Source organism: Rhamphochromis longiceps, linkage group LG7, assembly GCF_057381845.1.
Source record: "Rhamphochromis longiceps isolate RC_006_pf linkage group LG7, R_longiceps_female_GT1.1, whole genome shotgun sequence".
Taxonomy (NCBI): domain Eukaryota; kingdom Metazoa; phylum Chordata; class Actinopteri; order Cichliformes; family Cichlidae; genus Rhamphochromis; species Rhamphochromis longiceps.
The window spans coordinates 61,919,579-61,928,749 of NC_140563.1; the positions used below are offsets into that span (position 1 = coordinate 61,919,579).

A 9,171-nucleotide genomic window follows, 5' to 3' on the forward strand; every position below is an offset into this window, starting at 1 on the left:
GAGTGAGAAGTTTTTTGCATTCACATTTGCAGTTTTGTTATACAATATTTGAAACTTAAAACAAACAAACAAAACACTACATTTTCTGAAAGATTTGTGGGTGTTTTCTTGTTTGTTTGTTTTTGTACTACTTGAACACTAAAGTGGCCCTCCAATGACATGACAGTACCAGCAGTGGCCCACAGCTCATTTAAGATTGACACCCCTGCTTTAAGGTGTTATTATGTGGATATGTTGGTTTTATTTAGTTGCTGTCAACAAGTGGAAGGTAACCTAATGAAGCCTGTTATTTCTTTCTGTGGCTCAGAAGTTGGAAATTTCAATAACAGTGCGTTATCCAATTACTCAGATTGTCAGAGGAGTTCACATTTCCCTATATACTCGATTAAAATACCCCATCTTCGATCCATCCCATACAGGTCACCCTGACAACACTGAGCAGTCCCTTCAGTGACAGGCTGCTGCTCCTGTCAGACTGTACACTGCACAACAGCAGTGAATGTACACCACATATGAACACACTGGGGTCTTTACATATATCAGTGTGCAATACTAAATACCTGCTACTATTAACACCCAAACACTGCACTATGTTTCATTCTTCTTCTACTAGTAATCTGTATAATTGCATCATATATGTGTATATATGTATGTCTGTATATGTATGTGTGTGTATTTGTGTGTGTGTATTTGTGTGTGTGTGTATGTGTAGATAGATAGATAGATAGATAGATAGATAGATAGATAGATAGATAGATAGAGTGATTTACATATACAAGTACATATCTATTCATTGTACCTGCATAGTCTATATTTCTTCTATTTTTGCAAAGCATTATTGCTGTTAGGTATGCTGCATGTGTTCATTTGTTCCTGCCTTGTGTACTCTGCTGCAGTAACTGTAAATGCCGGCAAAGCCACTTTACTTTGTGCGTTTATTTTGAAGAGTACCTTAGCACTTCCTCCTTTATTGTGTCAGACTTCCTGTTCTGTTCTCAGTGGAACGACACAAACACGTTGCTTCAGAGTGAGTAAAAACGTTAATTTGAAAATACTCATGCAAAATGATGTATTTTATTTATCTGTCACATGCTATAACTTTGAAAGTTTACTCAATGTGGTTGAATTCGTTTTTTATTGTATATGCATGTCATTTGTTTGTGGTGTGGAAAGACTGGCTAAGAGATGTGCATGGAGGAGGTTGGCTAGCTGATTCAGCATGATTAGCACCCTTGGAAGCAGAAAGAGGTTGGTTAATGATTGCAAACGATTGTTTCCCTGATATTAAACCTTAGTGCAGCATTAGATACTGTCGCCCATAATATCCTATTAGAGCGATTAGAACATGCTGTAGGTATTACAGGTACTGCACTGCAGTGGTTTGTATCATATCTATCTAATAGACTCCAGTTTGTGCATGTAAATGGAGAGTCTTCTTCACACACTGAGGTTAATTATGGAGTTCCACAGGGTTCAGTGCTAGGACCAATTCTGTTTACATTATACATGCTTCCCTTAGGCAGTATCATTAGAAGACATAGCATACATTTTCACTGCTATGCAGATGACACCCAGCTCTATCTGTCCATGAAGCCAGATAACACACACCAATTAGTTAAACTGCAGGAATGTCTTAAAGACATAAAGACCTGGATGGCCGCTAACTTTCTGCTTCTTAATTCAGATAAAACTGAGGTTATTGTACTCGGCCCTGAAAAGCCTAGAAATATGGTATCTAACCAGATTCTTACTCTGGATGGCATTACCTTGGCCTCCAGTAACGCTGTGAGGAACCTTGGAGTCATTTTTGTCCTTCAATGCACATATTAAACAAATATGTAAGACTGCGTTCTTCCATTTGCGCAACATCTCTAAAGTTAGAAATATCCTGTCTCAGAGTGACGCTGAAAAACTAGTTCATGCATTTATTACTTCCAGGCTGGACGACTGTAATTCATTATTATCGGGATGTCCAAAAAACTCACTGAAAAGCCTTCAGCTAATCCAAAATGCTGCAGCAAGAGTCCTGACAGGGACTAGAAAGAGAGAGCATATTTCTCCTGTTTTGGCTTCCCTTCATTGGCTTCCTGTTAAATCCAGAATTGAATTCAAAATCCTGCTCCTCACATACAAGGTCTTAAATAATCAGGCCCCATCTTATCTTAATGACCTTGTAGTACCATATCACCCTATTAGAGCACTTCGCTCTCGCTCTGCAGGCCTACTTGTTGTTCCTAGAGTATTTAAAAGTAGAATGGGAGGCAGAGCCTTCAGTTTTCAGGCCCCTCTTCTGTGGAACCAGCTTCCAGTTTGGATTCAGGAGACAGACACTATCTCTACTTTCAAGATTAGGCTTAAAACTTTCCTTTTTGCTAAAGCATATAGTTAGGGCTGGACCAGGTGACCCTGAATCCTCCCTTAGTTATGCTGCAATAGACATAGGCTGCCGGGGGATTCCCATGATGCATTGAGTTTTTCCTTTCCAGTCACCTTTCTCACTCACTATGTATTAACAGACCTCTCTGCATTGAATCATATCTGTTATTAACCTCTGTCTCTCTTCCACAGCATGTCTTTATCCTGTTTTCCTTCTCTCACCCCAACCGGTCGCAGCAGATGGCCCCGCCCTCCCTGAACCTGGTTCTGCCAGAGGTTTCTTCCTGTTAAAAGGGAGTTTTTCCTTCCCACTGTTGCCAAAGTGCTTGCTCATAGGGGGTCATATGATTGTTGGGTTTTTCTCTGTATCTATGAAGCGCCTTGAGGCGACTTATGTTGTGATTTGGCGCTATATAAATAAAATTGAATTGAATTGATGTATTTAAGAGACAGAAAGGTTGTCGTTAATTCATTTTATTAAATGCTGTAACATAAATAGTTTAAAAACTATTGATTTATGTCAATATCACTATTTGAGTTAATCAAAATAATTTTCTATAGTAAAATGTGAACATTTCTGCACTTTCTACTTGAATGTTTAATGGTATTTGTTTGTGCATCTTTATAGTTTTCACGGTGCCATATTGTCGGTGGTTTAAAGAGGAGAGAATAAAGTTGCATCAGTTGAAGCTCTCTGCGTCACGAGTGGTAATTCCAAGTGGGCAGCTACAGTAACAATTTGAATTTCCCAATTTATCTGAACTGTATCTAAACCCAGCTCATATCTGGCTACATTTTCTGCTGAGCATCCAAATCACACTGGACTGAAGTTTACACTGTATAATGCCTGATTTCTTGTAAATATTTAACGAAATATATATTGATAAAAATGCTTAACAGGCCACAGTGAACAATGGAAAATAAAATTTAAATAAATAATTAAAAACACTCAAAAAAACTCAAAAATATATATTTTTTAGAGATGTCTTAACCTGGTTATGCTGTACCATCCAGATGAAGTCGTGAGCCAAAGATCCTTTAAGTTTCATCTAATGAACTTACCTTTTCCTACATATGAGAAATGATCTGGTGTGAAGTAAATCGGGTTTGTATATATGTAGCCTCAGATGAGCATGAAACTTCATTTTTGACCTGCTTAATAGCAGTCTCAAATATTAAAGTATTAAATCACTTAACCAATGCAGCAGCTGAAATATGACACCAAAGGCCACTCTTAATACAGACAGAAGTCGGGTAGTCAAAAATCTCTTATTCTGCTTTTTGTATTCTGAACTTCTTGAGTGGACAGCCAACAATCCTACAAATAGACTAGAGGATGTGCTTGAAATGTTTGTTAAAACAAATAACTGGACCTTACTTGTTAAGCTCAATGTTCTGACTGTCACATGGAGTCTTTCAGGTTGTTTTACGTTTACTATCACAAATGAATGTTTTTTTCCCCTAATGAATATACATTTTAGGTCTAAAGTGTCTAAAATCTGCAGTTTTGGAATTTTTCATGTGGGATGACAAAATTAAAAAACAAAGAAAAAAAACACTCCAAAAAAAAACAAGTGATACATGTCATGAAGGACTGAAATAATTTGATTCATAAGACTTTATTTGATATTCACACACACCATATTAACGGTTTCAGATAGTTCATCAGCCATATTGATCAGTCTAAGGCAGGTGGTTTTGTATGCTGAATAAAAATCCTGTCGACAAACGTCAAATGTTACGTACGGTTCAAAATGACTCCCGTACAAGACTGTAGTAAGGTCTACTATTGACCAGTAAGAAACCACCACACTCACACTGCAATGGGGTCCACAAGATTTAGTTTTCTTCGTCCAAGTCAGACTACAGGCTGAGGACACAACTCCGGCCTGGAATCCAAGGCCCAAAGCCATGAACTTCTTCTTTTTGCATGTTGTTGTAAGTTAAAATCCTAATAAAACATCTAATTATATATTTACCTGCTGACTGCAAAACAGCCACCACACCTCCGGCTGTCACTTCTCCTCCATTAGAAGCTGCAGCAGACGACATCATGCCTGCAGCGCAGGAGCCTGCAGCTATTCCAGCTGAGTTGAAACCTGCAGCTCCCAGAAGAGCAGGAGCAGTGACTACAGCACCTACTGCAGGAAGACAAGACATGTATCAGACATGGATCGGGCTTTGATTCAAATGAGTTAAAGATAAATAAACTGCTTACTTGCTCCTGCAGCAGTACACACAGCTGTCACTATAACACAACATAAGAACACACATTAACATCTAACTGGGCCATAGCTCAGCACACAGCTGATCAAGGATTTAGATCAAGTAACTGAGCTACAGAGAAGACGGGGAGGCTCTACGCTACGATGGAGTATTAGAGCCACAAGAAAAAAGTTGTTGATATGGACATTACTGTCCCACAACAAACTGCTATAATTACTGTTTCTGCTACAAAATTCCTTATTTAGATGAGTTAGTGAAACAAATTGATCAGCCATTGTGTGATACAACATTCAACCTCTTTATTACACGAGGATGTAACCATCGATAACCTTGCATCTGTCCATTAGATCGTGGCTCAAGAGTTGGCAGTTTGTCTTGTAATTGGAAGGTTGCCGGTTCAAGCCACGGCTCGGACAGTCTTGGTCGTTGTGTCCTTGGGCAAGACACTTCACCTACCGCCTACTAGTAGAGGCCCGATGGCGTGATATGGCAGCCTCGCTTCTGTCGGCCTGCCTCAGGGCAGCTGTGGCTACAACTGTAGCTTGCCTCCACTAGTGTGTGAATGTGAGAGTGAATGAATAGTGGAATTGTAAAGCGCTTTGAGGGTCTTGAAAAGCGCTATATAAATGCAATCCATTATTATTATTACCAGCCCTTTTTTGGTACAACCTAATACTTATCACCACACTGCGTTTATGAGCTAAAACCAGGGAGTTTTAGCTCATGAGCTAAAACTCCTGGTGAAAAGCATTTTAAAGTTGTGTTCTGGTTATTTTAGCTCATGTTTCCTTCTTGCTAAAACCAATTCTGAAGTACGGTTTCACCAACTCAGATGATATACAGTAGCAACCATGGCAGCTTGCCTTGAGACAGCTGTAATCTCCACATTTTGACTTTATTCTCAAAATGATCGATAATACCTTTCTTAACTTTGCCCTCATACTACATCGTATTATCCTCACTGCAGCACAGTTACATGTAATTGTTTCAGGAAGAAACACTTGGTTACTGATCATCAGGATGCTTCACAATGAATACATGTATTGATATGTATTTATGAGTTTTAGAGACAAAAATAAATAAATAAGCAAATAGGTTTGTTACCTGCCCGGCTGTGATGGCTAAGGCTGTCACTGAAACACAAGAAAGAAAATAAAAGATCTCACCACAGCTCAGTCTGGAATAATTAAGACATTATCTGTAATGCTAGAATCATCAACTCATATAATGTAGAGATGATCTGAAAAAGGCAGCTGTACTCACACTGTATATACATAACACTATTTATACCAATTCCATGTGCAATACTCAACTGTATATACATAACACTATTTATTACATATTACTTACGTCTTGTATATTGTACATTTTATATATATATATATATGTTTTTCCTCATGTTAATACTGTCCATATGTACATAGCGCTGCAGAACTGTACCCCCCCCCCCCCCCCAGCATGTTTACACTGAGTATGAGATGCTCTGTACAACTGTATAGTGACAATAAAGGCATTCTATTCTATTCTATTCTATTCTATTCTATTCTATTCTATTCTATAGACCCATTGTTCCACTCAGGATGAGGAACCTAAGATTGGACTGTGTCTTAAACAGAAGTGAGCATCAGCTGTTATTTCCTGGATAATGAAACTGAATGGGCGTCACTGGGTCTATGAAGTAAATAAACTTCCTTTAGTCATCATAGAACAAGTGATTGTGAGGCTGGATCTCAGGAGGTTTGACATAGTTATTTATTTTATTTATTTTATGTTTTTTATTATGTATTTCACACACATGTGTTATTTCAAGGATTGTTCTTTCTATTTTAATCCTTATGTTAAATCAACTGCTTAAAATAAACACAAACAAAAAGGAGGTTATGATACGGAGCGTGTTTGAATGTTATTTGGGTCACTGAAAATGTGTCTGCATTATGTGTGTCCATTCTTTGGGGTGTGGTATGCAACATAAGAAAGACCGCAGGTACCAATTAGTGTAGAATTTCCTCACATACTTGAGTCATACCTTGATTCTGGTTTAATGTTGTTAAGAAAAATAGTGAGAAACAGAAATGGAAATAAAATGGGTGAGTATAAAAGGCTTATCACAGCAGACACAAGAGCAGAAGGTGAGAGGAGTTATAAAAACAACCAACGTTTGAGAAGCCCTGGACAGGAGATCCTATGAAATGGCAGCACTGGAGATCATGACAAGACACACGTTCAGGAAAGTTTATTACACTGCATTTAATCCCAGTCATTTTCAGAGAGAGATTAAAGGTTGAAGACTGATTTATAACAAGTCCCCACACAAAAATAGATAAAGCACTAAAAGTGCCTCACTGACGAGCAAGAAGTGCAATAAATAACTGAGAAGTGATACATGCTGTATGGGCGTCGCACATATGACGAGTTAGGAGTGAGAACGTGTTGATCTGCAGGGAAGCAGGAGACTGTTGTTATAGAGTGGATTGAGGATTTTTATTCTTTATTTCTATTTTTCAAGACTTTGTGAATTGTCTTTTTTTAAATAACTTGGCTTACCCTTTTTGGTTTTGTTAATATTGGCAATAGTGTGAAGTACTATTGTTGGGTTAGAATATATTTATTATATAGGTCATCCAGTTAAGATAAATGTCATGTTTTGAATTGTTAGAATCTGATGAGCATTATTTTATTTTATTTTTTGTTGTTTTGTTTTTCTGTTTTCCCCCTGAGAGATTACCACCTTAACGTGGTCAGGCGGTGTGATGGCTGCAGTTACAGCCACACAGTGGTAATATCAGTGTAGAGGCTTACACACAACACTGCATCCACATTGGTCTTTCTTTAAATATAAGGTTTAATTTACAGGATAATAAATAACTGGTTTTGGTCTCAGTTAGGTTTTTGTGTGCTTTACCCCTTTTTGTGATTTTTGTGGGCTGATCAGCCACTATTTAAGTTTCCCCCGTTGTCTTCTTTAGTGAGGTCAGTTTGTTTGAGGTATCAGTATTGGTTGTTGCTAACTTTGAGTAGAGTTCTGTTATTTTGACCTCTTTTATGGGCACATATGATTTTTTTTTTTTGTATAATTTAACCAACTATGTTGTTGGGTTAAGTTAAAAAAAATGGGGGGGGATGACTGTACTGCAGTGGCTCTGAGAGGCCAAATGCAAACCATCAAAAAGGAAAGTTATGAGTTTAATGTTAAAATACGAGAGCGTTTCTCTCGTATCTGTCCTGATACTGCTATTTCATCTGCTATAAACAATAACCATACACTATTATTGCAATCTATACTACAGCTCAAAAGTCTGTAGAGAATTAGAAATGTCTTATTTTCTGACAACAGTAAAAATCGTTTAGAAGTTTTACTAAATTAATCAGAAGCGTAAAGAAATATAAATAATTAACGGTAACATTTATCATAAATCACAAATGAGATTTAGTGGAATATCTACTTAGTGTTGTTGAGACTCTCCAATTCTTTTTGTCTCGGTAGAGATCACGCAGAGATGTTTCCAAATTTCACACAATCCTTTTATTACCCATTTTCCTTACAGATGCATCTGGAGATCAGCACACTGCATCCTGTGCAGTCCTACTCTAAAGGCTGATCTGAAGAGTTTCACACAACAGCTACAGTTATAGTCTCTGGTCTCCAATTTCTACAGTAAATCCCCCACAATGGAAAAACACTGGTAAAGTGGCCTGGGGTGCTGACACCCTGACCCCCATCTCCTTTTAAGGTAATGTACATTGGCAATTGTCTGCCCCTCACCCTCAGTAAATCTTGCTACTGTCCTGTGTTTGGGGTTAATTGCCCCACTTCCCTGCATCCCAGTTCTTTGTTCCCATCCCAGGACTATTTTCTATTTTCTAATCTTAAATCCTATAAACAACAAAATCATACTACGACACACACTAATAAACTACATTCACTATGACCTCAATACCTATTACACAGTCCATTATTTCTACAGTGTACTGTTATGAAAACAACAGAATGATGATGAGACACTGTGGTAAAGTCTTACAGGTATATTTGCAGATAGTTATCAATACAGGATAAACACTGTGGGCTCCAGGAGACGGGGCAGAGGTAGGGAAGGTTGTCTGGAGGCACACTCAGACACTGTCACAGAAGGTCATGGAGATCCGTAACACTGAAACGTCTGCACAGAAACAAAGAGTGAGCAACCCATCTTGCCTCAATGACTACCGCCCAGTAGCACTCACCCCCATCATCACTAAGTGCTTAGAGCGACTGGTCCTAGCACACTTCAAATCCTGTCTCCCCCCCACCCTGGACCCCCACCAATTCGCATACCGCCGGAACAGGAGCACAGAGGATGCAGTCTCCATCGCAATGCACTCTGTCCTCTCACACCTGGACAACAACAACACCTACGCCAGAATGCTGTTTATAGACTTCAGTTCAGCATTCAATACAATCCACCCCTCACAACTCATCAGGAAACTGACAGACCTGGGCATCAGTTCCCTCATCTGCAAATGGTTACTGGACTTCCTGACCAACCGCCCCCAACATGTCCGGCTGGATAACCGCTGCTCATCTACCATCAC

The 9,171-nt window shown here is 38.7% G+C and overlaps 1 long non-coding RNA gene across 1 annotated transcript; it reads left to right on the forward strand.

Moving 5' to 3' along the window:
• Positions 1-993: 993 nt before the first annotated feature.
• On the forward strand, positions 994-3,045 carry LOC146666599 (uncharacterized). Its single transcript, XR_014912445.1, has 3 exons — positions 994-1,027; positions 1,174-1,248; positions 2,569-3,045. It is a non-coding gene; the product is annotated as an uncharacterized LOC146666599 (long non-coding RNA).
• Positions 3,046-9,171: the final 6,126 nt, after the last annotated feature.